Raw genomic sequence first — 14001 nt, forward strand, 5'->3', positions numbered from 1 at the left:
AGAGATAGTTGGAACAGAGAGGGGAAAACCTTCTTATCGATACCCTTAATGTTCATTATAGTTTCGAAAGCTCTTAGATGGAAATAAGGGTTATCAGTTGCCTTGAATTTAGGGATGTCAGTGGCGTTGAACTTATGCGAAAGAAGTTCCTTGTCAAGCGAGACCCCTTGTGAACTCATGCCCTGAAATTTATAGTCACTAGATAGCTTGCTTAGACTCTCTTGCATGAGGTTCATTTGTTGTTGCTTCACGGGATCATCGATCTTGAGTGTGAGTAGCTTCAGTGTCTCAGACACGGTAACCAATTGGTTCCTAAGCTCATTGTCTTCTTCTTGACTTGCCATTATCCTTTTAGCGTTCCTCTTTTGACGAGTCGGTTTATCAAAAAGTGAGACTTGAATAAAGAGGTTGTCCTTGATTAATCGCCCTTCTCTCCTCGACCAAGTACTGTGGAAAAGGAATTTGGGGATATTCATTGTTAATTATTTGACTCAAACTCTATTCAACATGCAATGGAAGGAGGATGTGAAGAAAGACTGGAATAGAATGTGAAGGAAAATGATGTAGATGGAGGGATATGAAGAATTAGGAATAGAATGTACCCCCCAACTCAAATGACGGAAAAAGACCGACTCATGCATGAACCTAAGACATGGTCATGGTGACATATACTCAAAGTGTGTGCTAAGACTAGTGAGTGTAGATGGTACGTTAAGACTCGTGTCATGACCATGTGGCTAGACTATGTGACTAGACTCAAGCAAAGACTAAGTTAAGACTTCACGTATATGCATTAATCTTGACAGACTGTGGTATTTTAGTCATAACTTTTTATCTGTGACTCTGATTTGGATGAAATCAACGCTAAATCAAAGATAAAACTCGGGGCTACAGATCCATAGGTTGTACGACCTGTAGTTCTTCTTAGAACCCAGGATATGACCAAATCCGGGTTGACTTAACGGAACTATGACTCGATTTTTTGTTTATTTATTAGCTCAAATTAATTAATTAATTGATTAAACAAAGTCTTTTAGTCATTAATCAGTTTATTTAGTTTTAACACAAGTCAAACAAATGGTTAAGAGAAACATAGAATATATGCACAATTAATAATGCACAATTAGTCAAGTGGGCACAATATGATGCAATGAGTTTGCAACCTAACCATGGCTCTAGTTCTCTAAATTTTGGGATATGGTTTAGTCAATAGAGGGTCCATGGTTAATTGTCTGGAAGCACCGCGCGGAAGCCTAACCGTGAAGGGTTGGCGCGAGTGGATGGGACACCGCGAGTTTTAGAAAAAATTCGCTTCCATGGTTTGGTGAATTCAACATTCTCGGATGTACCCTTTGTTGCACAGAGCGTTCAATCGGGTAGATGGAGCATGAATTCCCAAAGGGTTATGTCCATATGTAGAACACATATGGGTTTCAGAAAAGTGAGAAAAAAATTCAATCATGAAGTAGGATCGAGCAAACAATACGAAAAACCGGTCGAAATAAGAACGCATATTTTTGGCTCGGTATTGGGGGAAGTTGGCGCCAGCTTTTAGTTGTAGCGCCTGGCGCCAATGCTGGCGTCTGGCGCTGCGGTTAAAATGCTGGCGCCAACGCTCTGGCCCCTGGCGCTACTTCCAACATGCCTCAGCAGCTTTCTGTGCTCGATAAAATTTTCCATTTTCGCGCGGTGTTATTTCAGTCCTAGTTGTGAAAGATATTTCTCAAATTTCCTACGTGTAAAATCCTATGTTTTAACTCATTACGGATGGTCTTTCTAATGAGATCTTTTTTATGCATATGAAAATAATGTTAATTAAAATTACGCACATGAAATACTTAGAACGTTTCGAATCTCATCCACTCATTCTAAATCATTGCCAAAATAAATTTCAGGAATTAAAATAGAAATCCTCCCCAGTGGAGTCGCCAAAAACTGTAGGGAATAATTTCAAGCGTTAACCCCTAGCTTGAACCCCACTGTGATCATACACTAAAGTACGATGGCGTCCAAAAGGGAAGAAGATAGAGCAAAAGAGTCGCCAACAAGTTTTAGGAACTTGTTAACCGTTCACGAGGTGAAGGTTACACCCCTTAACGATCCAAGAGATCGTCAACTCCATAAGGTCTAGAACCAAATAAGGATTCGGGGATGATGGTACAAATCCAAACTAAAAGAGATTGAACCTGCCCTAATAATAGGCCTCTACTTTATTCTGATCGTATTCATGTGCGCTTTCTGACTAACATGCAATCAATAGGATTAACCCTAAACCTGTTTAATCTATGTTGGTTGAATATTAAATGCACAAATAAATCTATTATTGGCGATCAATTGAATTATAATCAAATTAACCCTAACAAGATTATTAATTATCTTATTAAGCGTGATTACAAGTACAAAATTCCCTTTAAACATGCATAAAAGGCGTGATCAAGCAATAACAATAAGTAATGTATCAAGCAACATAATAATAAATATCACAATAATAATCATGAATAATAATTATAATAATATCATAATCATAATAATCATAAAATCATCATCAAAATAATAATAATAATAATAATAATAATAATAATAATAATAATAATAATAATAATAATAATAATATTCATAATCATCATAAATTATAACAATTATAATCATAATCGTGTTCATGTTAACATTAAAGCATAATAAAAATAGCAAGATCCTAGGCATGATACTGACAAGATTAATAACAAACCCTAGCATGTCACTAAGCAATAAAAATCAAATCTTTAACCCTAACATGATACTAACAATCATAAATACTAGGAAGAGAATAGGAAGCATCGCAGGAATCATAATAAGCATATTTTCTATTATAACCTTTTCTCTAAACATGATACTAGGAATATCATAATAACAATATAAACATGATTTCTACATCATAATATCAATTAAAACCATTAAAACACTTACTTTGATGCCTCGTACCTCTTTCTAATAACAAAATATACACGTTAGTAACTTCAAGGAAAATAATAATCAAAACAATTAAATTAAATAATTGAAAGAGAGATTTGGGACCAAACCCTTAGAAATTAAACCTTTCACGTCTAGGGCGAAGGCAACTTCGAATATGGCTAGGTGTTTCTAAGTCTTGCGAATGCGGAATTTTGTATTTGAGAAAAGGCTAGTTTAGAAAAGAGAGAGAGAGAAAATAATCAAGAAAATCTTGATGAGAGTTGGTGAATGATTAGAGAAGATAATGAGAGAATTAATTGAATGAAAACTAATTGTAGGTGAATGTTAATTAAAACTGACTGTAGATGAGAACTGGTGAATAAAAACGGAGTTTTTAATACGTTATTTATAGAGAAAATTAGCCAAAAAGATAAAATAAACAAAACAGAGTATGGCGCATGAAAAACAGAGTTGGCGCCAACCCTGGCTAACTAGCGCCAGGCACCAACACTAGCGCCAGGCGCCAATGCCTGGAGTCAGGCGCCAAGCCTATTTTTAACGCGTTTTCGAAAATCAGATAAGTTTGTCGTAATGGAGGATAAAATCATATATTTTCCTCGAAAATGCTATTTGATTTTAATTAAAACTCTAAAAAGTTAACAAAAGTCAATTTATCAATGCTAATTGAATTAGGAATGAGAAGAACCTTCTAGAAGAATCTAGAAGACTAAAACCATTCCTAATTGCATTAGGAATGGTAAATCATATTAGGCCATCCCCTAGATCATTGGGCCGCATATAAAGTTCAAACCAGACCCAGTTTAGTAAATTGGTCATAACTTCCTCAATATTCATTGGAATTGGGCTTATAATATATCGTTGGAAAGCTCTTGTCAAGCCCCATCCAACTACACTACTATTGGACCCATATCATGGACCAACCAAACTGGATTGGCTGTTTTCTTAAAATAAGTTTTCAAAAACAGAGAGAAGAGAAAAGAAATTAAAACTATCCGCAACACTAGACTTTCCACACTTTCGCTTCATTCGATTATGATTCGACGCGAAAGGTACTCATCACCGGGTTTGGTTTTGGGGAGACACAAATTGGTGTCTACAGTCGGGTTGAGTATTTAATCTTGGATTGCTTAAATCTACATTCAACCCTAATACATTTCATAAACCAACCTAATTCCTAAACTATTTCCCAAAACCATAACTTATTTTCCTCTTTTTGTGCCTTTAAACCCAAAATAATTCATTACGTGTCCCTTAAAATCATTCATTTTGTGTCCTTTTTATAGTCTAGTTTATTTTGGTCCATAATATGAGTCCACTTATTGAATAGTTGGATAGTTATTGAAAAGATCTTTTCAACGATATATTATATGCCTGAATCCGAGTTATAACAAATAAGTTATGGTTAAAATACTAAACCGAGCCTAAATCGAACTTACACTAATAGAAAAATAAATTTTAGCACCAAGTTATTAGCACCGGTTCTTAAAAATTGGTGGAAAAAAATTAGGTGGGGTTAGTATACAAGAATTGCTACTAGTTGAAACCAAACTGTTGCCAAAGTAATGAAATGGCACCGATTTGAACTTGTGGCAATGACGAGGGGAAAACTAGGTCATTTACTAATCCTCCCTATGTCAAAATAAATTTATAAACACTTAACAAACCTAAATACGAGTATAGAGGTAAGTCAAGGGTCGAACCCAAAGGAACGGTAATGTTCTAATGCTTTCGATTTGGGTGCCTAAACTAGGTCGAAGTTAAAGTTAAAGAGAGAATACTAACAACTAACAAAACAAGTAACCACGGAAATAGAACACTAGGAACGGGGATCAACAAGTTATCATGTCAATTGAAACAACTTAGGAAGAGCATTCCAATCAAAGGTTGTGAAGACTAATGATAAGAGCAATCAATTGGAATCAAAGAGTTATCTCCTAATTGTTAAGCTAGGGTTTACTATGAATAACAAACTAAGAGAATCACAATCTAAATTAAACCAATCAATAACTGCAATTCCTAAATCAATTGGTCATGTCATTAGCAATTACAATGCAATCTAGCATAATTCTCAAGGCCTAATTGAATTACACACATGCAAACTTCCATTAATCACTTTAATCTCAACAATCAATCAACACAATTCCCAAATTAATCACAATCAATCAATCATATAAGTTTCACCCAATTCCTAGCCAAACAACTAATCAAGAATTATCATCTATCAACATTCAACTAAAGGAATCAAGAATCAACAAAATGTGGAGAACAACTACACTAATCAAGCATCAACATCAAAATCAAATCAAACAATCATGAAATTAAATAAAGCAATAAAGAGGAGAGAGAGTGAGAAATCCTCATTGATTGATAATGGAGATCTTCAATAAAATTGTCATCTTGGATATTCAAGCTCTCAAATAACTATTGAAATTCCTCACTTTCTCTCTCTAAAATCTACTCCTAAAACTAGAGAGAGAAGCTCTCAACTAAAGCTAAAATATATGAGATCTAATTCTATTTTTCTCTCTCTAACCCAAAAATGGGTATTTATAATTACAACGATAAAAGAAAGTAAAATAGAAAAGAAAAAAAAATGAAAAGAAAATAAATAAGAAAAGAAAAGAAAAGTAAAAAGAAGATAAAAACAAAAGGAAAATAAAAAGAATCGAATAAAAGGAAGTCAGTGGCTTCGGATTTCGCTGCTCTTAATTGGGATTTTATCCCTTTCTTTGCGCATCAACACCCACCATCATAAATCCTCGTCAAGGTGAACATGGCTGGAATTAAATGGGGAAATTATCCCATGCTTCTCACGCACCATCACAACCATTTGATAACCAGATTAATCAGGATAAACGACCCAAATTATACCCAGCTGTGCGCATCTATTATTGGCGGAATTAGGGTGGCTGGTTGCGGCTGGTTACGCTTGGAAGGTGGTGCGAAGGTCGTGGTTGTTGCGGGATATTGGAGGCTGATTTGTGTTGCGGTTTGCAAGGAGTTTGTGAATGATTTGTGGTTGTTGCGTGAACAAGGGAACAGGGGAGCTGCTAGCCGGAACAGGGCACGACAGTCGCGCCCGCGGGTTTAGGGCCGCGCCCGCAGTGAGCCCGCAGCCAGACCGCGGTGGCTTACGGCCTGATTTGTTGCTTTTTGGTGTACGCGATCTAGCGCCCGCGGTTGCAGACCCTGCGCCCGCGGCGTGGCTGCTATGCTGGTTGCTTGACTTGCATGATTTGCTTCCCGAACATGGGTTCGTTGACTTCCTTGAATGAACTTGTGCTTCCTCCTTGATAATAAATCCCGGGAAACTCGATATACCTAAAAAACAGTCAAAGAAAACCATTAAAAGCACGCATTTCTCTAAACTAACACACAAACACGCAAATTAAGCATTATTTCCTATAAACACGACATAAAAGACTAACAATGAGAATAAAAATAAAAAGAAAACCTGGCCTAAGAGTGCCATAAATGTCAAGCATCAGGCAATTAAAAAAAAAAAAACCCACCCCTACCTTTTTCTTTCTCTTTCCTCGTGAGATATCTTGTTCTCTCTCTCCTTTTCTTCTCTTTCCTCTCTCTTACTTTTTATCTCCTCTCGCCTCTCTCTCTCCTAAACCACGGTAGCAAATGCAAGCTTTGCCGCAACCACCGTAGCCCTGCCCACCGCACTCACAATCTTACTCGTTTGCGTCTTCTTTATGAAGATGTTTGGCTCAGATATTCTCATGGGGTTAAACTTTATGTTTGGTTCATTGAGATTCTTCCCGATTGCCAAGGTTAATTTTAATTTCTTTCTCTATTGTATGTTGTGATTGTTGGGGTTTTTTTGATGAAAAATTCGAATGATTTTAAGGGTTTAATTTGGTTGGTTTTAAGGTAATGATTCTTGGGTATTTGCTTATTTTTGCTTTGATGCAATTTGGGTTTTATGGTTTAAATTAAGGGTTAAGGCTATAGTGAATGTTGTCGCAATCATCGTAATTGGCGGTGGTGGTGCCTACTCTTTGCAGATGTGGTGGATTTCTTCATGAAGGTATTAGGGGTGTTCAAACTCGGGTACTTGTTAATTTGTCCCATGTCCCGACCCGAATATCTCAGGTACCCGGGTTTCGGGTACTCGAATTATTCGAGTAGGGTCATAGGGTACCCGGATCTCTTCTTCTTAGGCCATGTTTTCGAAGCCCCCTCCAAAACTTTTATTAGATTCTGGTAAAAAACAAACATAAATTATAAGTAATAACACAAATTCAATGGGTATTAATTTCAGAAACTGAAAACACCCAACCAAAAAAAAAAAAAACAAAAAAAAACAAAAAAAAAAAAACACTAGTTGTCCACGATAATACCCTTAAACCCAATTACCACAACAAAATGCAAAATTCACAACAAAACCCTTAAACGCAGAAATTTAAAAAGACGAACAACAAGAATAAAGAGGAAAAAATTCTTAAAATAGGGATTTAGTCCAATTACCACGAGATTAAAATACACTAAATTTAAAAGAATTCAACGAAATACACTACGACTTAAGTCAAATTACCACGATAATACTATCAATTGGATTAATAAATTAAAATCTACCACAAATTACAACGAAATTAAAAACACCCTTAATTAAACTCGCGTGAGAAGTAGAGAACAGATATTACCTGATATTAAAGGCTTGAACTCGCCTGAACTAAGAGAGTAAGAGAGAAGGAAGACAAGAAGGCACTCAGGAAGAAGGAAGGCAGGAACTCAACGGCGTCAGGAAGAGAGAGAGAGAGTAAGAGAGAAGGAGAGAGAGTTAGAGTGGGATGAGTAAATGAGTGTCTAAACAAGTGGGCTGGGCTTAGAGAGTTAGAGTAAGGGAGCAATTTTTTTTTTATTATAAGATATTCATTCATTTATTATCGGGTAATCGGGTACTCGATAATAAAAATTATTTGTCCCATGTCCCAACCTAAATTACATGCAATTTTTCCGGGTCGGTTAACAGACCCGAAAAGGGAGATTTTTCCCCTAATTTCCCATTGGGTATTTATCGGGTCATCGGGAAATCGGGTCGGGTTTTTTTGAACACCCTAGAAGGTATGTTGTTCTTGGATTAGAGATCTAGGGTTTTTGATTTTTTTTCAATTTAAAAATCAATTTTTGCCTTTAAATACACAATTGAATCATACACTATATTGATTGAGCGAGATATTCGACAATTTTTCACATGCATGTGTTAATCAAATTGTTATACAATTTTTTTTGTTGTTAATGTTTAATAATTGAAATTTTTATTGAATTTAATGGTGGGATAATAGGATTGTGGGATAATCTAGGTATTTACACTTAGTTTAGATTAGGGGTTTGAAATGGGTATGTGAGAAAGGTTATTTATAAGTGCTACTAGTTTTTCCTGTTAATTTGTCTGAATATTTGGTTTAAATTATTTACTTTGGCATCAAATTTGTTAATTAATTATATACTTTGTGCTGGAATTTGAGCAATTTGAAGAGACTTGATTTTTTTTTTGTTTCCTTGTTAATTTTGCCCTTAATTTTCTTGCTTTAGTTTGTAGTTTTTGATATGTTATGAGAGTTCTAGGGTTTTAAAATTGAAACTTGTTATATGTCCTAAATGCTATTGTAGAAAGTGGCAGTTAGTTAAAATGGGTGCCCTGTCTTTTTTTTTTTTCCAGCTATAAATTGAAACGGTGACCTTATCTCACTTCGATTTTTCAACTGATATATATGTAAAATCAAGCAATATTTTTTTAGACTCAGAGTTCATTGCCAAGATAGCAGATTTTGGACTAGCAAAGGTGACAATTAAGGTCAAAGAGCCTCACACTGCATCTGATATTGCAGGCTATTTTGGTTACATAACACCAGGTTGGTTTCCTGCGAACACTTTTTTTTTTTTTTTTTTTTTTTTTTTTTTTTTTTTTTATCCAATCTAATTTTATATATGGGATTTATTTATTCAGTTGATATCTTCTAAATTTTTTTCTTTATTTCAATATTTTCTTGCAGGTTTCCCAAGTTAATGAAATTCAACCTAGTATATGTGCTTACCCAAAGAGTCCAGCTTATGGAGTTATGGGCTAGGGACAAGTGCAGCGGTTGCCCTTCTAGCTGCTCAAGAAATTGTTAGTGTTGCAAGCGGTTGTATTTGTTGCCGAAGAAATCCCTGTACTTCAACTACTCATTGGACTCTTGCCCTTATTTCCTTTATTATATCCTGGTAACTCTCTTTCTTTGCTTCATTAACTCATGTCTACGCTTTGCATCATGAAATGTTTGAAATTGGAAATAAGACTTTGCGTTTTTGAAGTCTTACAAGCTTCTTAAGTTGGTTTATTTGATTATTAATATGTCAATATAGTCATCTTTATTGTTTGATATTGTGTCTATTCAATGATTAGAGTTGGTATTGGGTATTAGAAGATTTGTGAATTTGTTATTGTTGCAATGATCTTTATATGTATGTTAATAGTTTTATTATAGGCTTGTAAATAAGAATAGATGCTGGGAATAATTTTGATATGTATGTTGCTATTTTAAATGAAGAAATGCATGATGATATAACTAATGGGAGAAAACTGTTAAACAAGTTCGAGATGTAATGTTGTTATGGACTTATATTTTGGGTTTATAATTCCGATTTAATTTTGGTAGTACATAAAGATTTAAGTTTGAATTTTTATTGATAATTTCGAAAGGTTACAAAAGGATAGATTAATAACTTTAGGCTATCACTCTCAAGATGTCTTTAGGCCATGACTCTCTAAGGTTTCCCTTCCATACGAATTTCTGTTTGCTTTTCCACTAACACTACCCCTACTACTTATACTAAGATGGTCAAGGATGACATTAAGGCTTAACATGTGAAACTTATCTTGTATAGAAAAACATAAATAAACATCCTAGGACTAAGGTTGCTTTCTTTCCTTCTCCTCTTCTTAATCGATTTTGTCCCTTGCTCTTTGTGTTGTTGATAACCGTGTTTGACTCTTCTAGTGTAGACCTGCATAGGTTGTGACTGACCCGTATTTCCAAATTACCCCCTTAAGGCCGGTCTATCACAAATGCCTTATTAATTTGTTGAATATTTGGATAAGCAGTAGTATTTGGATTTTGCCCTTTATCTAACAATTTGTAGAATATTTGGATTTGCGGTAGATTTAATGAATTCGATAACAAGCTTTTGGGTAAATGGAATTGAATTTAGTTGATGTATTGTTAGTAGTGAAGTGTTTGAGTAGATATAGGATGGCTAAACCATGAGGTAAATATTGTAGATATCTCCATAGTTATTTACCAGATACTTATTCTTTTCACACGGTTGTATCTTGTCTTGTTTGCTCAATTGAATTGATTGTCAAGGCTGTAGGGAGCTAGTTATACAGTAGGTGATTCTTGTTACAAGAATTAAAAAGTGGACCTCATCCTATGGTGATAAGATGTCTTTAATTGCATTTACTTGCTTTTGATGTATATGATATATTAATTAAGGCGTATTTGCTGATTATGAATGTTATATCTACGTATATGATTTTTTGTTGCATTTTTTGCCTTTTTAGGTTGCTATTAGTATTGACTGATTAAAAGATTTAAGGTGTTGTTGGGAGTATTGTTTCGCCTGATGATGATAAATTTTCAAGGTTGCTGCTGCAGCTGGCTTGGCAAGGTTGCAGCTACTGCTGCCCTGCCGAGGCTACTGCTGCTGGCCTGGCAAGGTTGCATCTAATGCTGCCCTGCAGAGGTTGCTATTTCAGCTGGGCTAGCAAGGTTGCAGCTATTGCTGCCTTGTCGAGGGTGCTGCTGCAGCTGGCATGGCAAGGTTGCAGCTACTGCAGCCTTGCTGAGGCTGCTGCAGCAGTTGCCTTCGAAAGGTTGCAGATGCTGCCTTGCCAAGTGTGCTTTGGCTGGTTGTTATAAAGTAATTTGGTTAAGGTATTTTTTTATTTCCTGTTTCACACTTGATTGGTGTTCTTTTGTTTGTTTATTACTAATTTTTTCATTGCTCTGTACACTGGAAAGACAGATCTGTTGATTAGGTGGTTGAAGTTCCAGACTTGTAGTAGGTCTTTTCTCATGCTAACTATTTACTGATTTTACAAGAAAAGAATAAAATCATAACTTTAGCATCATATAACTGTCAACATACTCTCCTTGCATTTGTATTTTTATCATTTTGGATGAGATTGGCGTGACTATTGTAGAGTACAAACTTGTCATAACCGATCTTAAGCCCACCTTACCTACGACCCAATGATCATGTGGAGAGTCCAAATGATTTCATCCCATTTTTACACCAATTAGGATTAATTGGAAGCTTCTATAAGTTTATAGAAGATCTTAATTATCCTTTATGAAAAGATAAGATTATAGAGTTTTAAATTGAATAAAACTCCTCTTTTTGAAAGTCCTAATTCTATTATAATTGAAAGATATTCAAAGATAGTAAGATATTATTTTCGTGCGTCATAGTTTTTATCCAACATTTAGATGGTTGGATAGCCCTTGAAATTATCTATCCAATGATATATTATAATATTAATTCTGAGCTATAATGAAAAAGATATGAATGAAATATCAAATCCTAACCAAAACTAACACTGTCTCACTATTTCGGCCATATATTTTATTCTAAAAAATATTTTAATCATATTTTGATTGGGTTAGAAATTATACTTCAACAGCTTTCCAACAACATATTATTTATCTTTTTCCGATTTCTAGAACATAAGATATGATAAAAACAAAAACCGGAAAAACTTTTACTATCGCAAGAGTTTTCTTCCGATTCGAATTCGATCTTTTCTTGATTCTTCGACCCTTCTTTTTTCATTATAAATAGAGGTCATATAACTCCTTTTTCAATCATCAACAACATTGATCACAAAATGATTCTCTTCTCTCTCTTTAGCCTAAATACTAGCCACCCTGTTCTCTCAAAATACTTCTCCTAAACACTCCAAGGAGTCCATACTTGACCCGAGGTTCCGTCCTTAAACCAAGGCGTGAAAAGGTAGAATTAACTGAGGGTTTGGATCAAATCAACTCTACTTTTATTTTTATTGTTTCAATTTGATTTATATTTTTATTGAAGTTACTAACAATTTATTCATGATGTAGCAATTTAAGGAAACACGGAAAGTGAGTAACTAATCACTTAATTACTCTTATTTTTATTCTTGTTGCTAGTATCATGATTAGGTTTATTTATATTTGATTTGACTAACTTATTTATTGTTGAATTTCTTCCAATATTAATTTTGATTTCTACTATATTAGTTGATTATCATATTGCATGTTTAAAGGGAATATGTAATTTGAAATCACAACTAATAAGATAATTTGGACAACTGGTTTAGGTTCCTTTTTAATCTTGTAGTTTAATTCAAGTGATCACTAATATTTTACAATTATATGTTGCATTAATATTCAACAAAGTTAGCTAGATAATAGTTTGGAGCAAATTGAATCTTTGTTTGCATGCCTTTGATCGAGATCGAAGGAATCACTTGTCACTATAAGAATCTTTTTGAGGGAATGTCACTATAAGAATCTAGTAGAGGGCAATACGGGCGAATGTGACTCCATGACTCACTTCGTACCACCATCCCTGATCCTCCTTTCGTGGTTCCGAACCATATGGAGTTAGTAATATCATGGATTATGAATGGGGTATAACCTTCACGAGTCAATCGTTGTTGTCTATCATTGTCCCTTTATTCGTAGTTGCCTTTTATGATATGTGAACGGTTTAAAAGTTCTTTAAAAACTTGTTCGCGGCTCCCTACTTTATTTGTCCCTAATCGTATATGTCAATTCCAACTTCCTATGAGTGCCAAGCATATTCACAACATGCTTAATGTAGGAACACTTCGAACGACGCCTACACATAGCCTTGAGTTTTTTGCCCCCCTTCTTTTTTTGCATAACTAAAAAATTAATTCCAAATTAATTTTAGAATTAATAAAATGAGAAAAAATGAACAATTATTCAAGTCCAACTTTTATAAAAAAGGGAAATTCTACACTATACCCCTCAGGTGTTGGCTTTTCCAAGCTGTGCCCCTCACTTTGAAAAGTTCCACGCTGTAACCTGTAGGTCCCACAAGTGATTACGCTGTACCCTTGCCGTTATCTCTCCGTTACAACTTTCCGTTAGTTTTCCCTTTCCAACAAAATAACGTTGGAAGGGGTTAATTTTGGTGGGAAAATTACCCTCCACAAACAGAGTACTCCACCTTCCTCCTTAAATAACCCTTCTTCTACTCTGTTTTCCACATTATTTGGTTTGAATTTTTTTTTGTTTTTTTTTTTATTTTTGCGAAATTCTCACGCAAGCATCATGTCAAGTTCTCGTTCTTCTTTTCAAGCCAAATCGAGTTGTGCGCTTTAGTTCATGCCTCCACGATGCTGTTGCAATCCTCCGAAATTAGCGAAGATCAAAATATCGACAACAAATCGCAACCCAGGGAAAGCGTTTTTTAAGTGCAACGACTGTGGTTTCTTCAAATGGCTGGATGAAGGTGATATTCAAGGACTGGGCAATATTCAAGGACTGAGCAATATGGAGACTAGTGATATTGCACTTGTTGTAGACAAATTAGGTGATTTGATTAGTTACTTTAAGGATGTAGTTAAAATAGGGGTTTTTATGTATTTCATGTTGTTGGTGATTATCTTGATTAAAGTTGGGTGATTTGACAGGATTGATGTATTTGCCAAAAATCTCAGCTTTATTATGTAACAACATTTGAAGTTATGTAAGAAATATTTGTGGTTGAATGTCAAATAATGTGCATTGCTGTATTATACGATCCAATTAAGATGAGAAAATTAAAGGAGCATTGCATAGCAAAGATAATATCAGGTTCACCATTTGTTACATCCAAAAAATTATCACTCCCACATAATTACATAGTAATAAAATCCAAAACATTTACCCCTTCCCTACTTAATTAGTTGATACTTTTACCCAAAATATAACTCCATGATTTTCTTAACAATTATACCCAAACTAAAGAAACATGCAAAAGACCATATCACTTTGGTTAAAA

General features: G+C 34.8%; 2 long non-coding RNA genes across 3 annotated transcripts; one reads left to right on the forward strand and one right to left on the reverse strand.

The window, feature by feature from the left end:
* Positions 1-5299: 5299 nt before the first annotated feature.
* On the reverse strand, positions 5300-6586 carry LOC145598407 (uncharacterized). The gene is made up of 2 exons (XR_014103549.1): positions 6471-6586; positions 5300-6273 (listed from the first exon to the last, which is right to left on the reverse strand). It is a non-coding gene; the product is annotated as an uncharacterized LOC145598407 (long non-coding RNA).
* Positions 6255-11223, forward strand: LOC145598397 (uncharacterized). Of its 2 annotated transcripts, none has more exons than XR_014103548.1 (4): positions 6255-6734; positions 8627-8819; positions 8961-9171; positions 10539-11223. It is a non-coding gene; the product is annotated as an uncharacterized LOC145598397 (long non-coding RNA). The 2 variants fall into 2 exon arrangements; XR_014103547.1 differs by having other exon boundaries at positions 10546-11223.
* The last annotated feature ends 2778 nt before the right edge of the window (positions 11224-14001 follow it).

The sequence above is a fragment of the Chenopodium album genome, chromosome 2, assembly GCF_948465745.1.
Source record: "Chenopodium album chromosome 2, dcCheAlbu1.1, whole genome shotgun sequence".
Taxonomy (NCBI): domain Eukaryota; kingdom Viridiplantae; phylum Streptophyta; class Magnoliopsida; order Caryophyllales; family Amaranthaceae; genus Chenopodium; species Chenopodium album.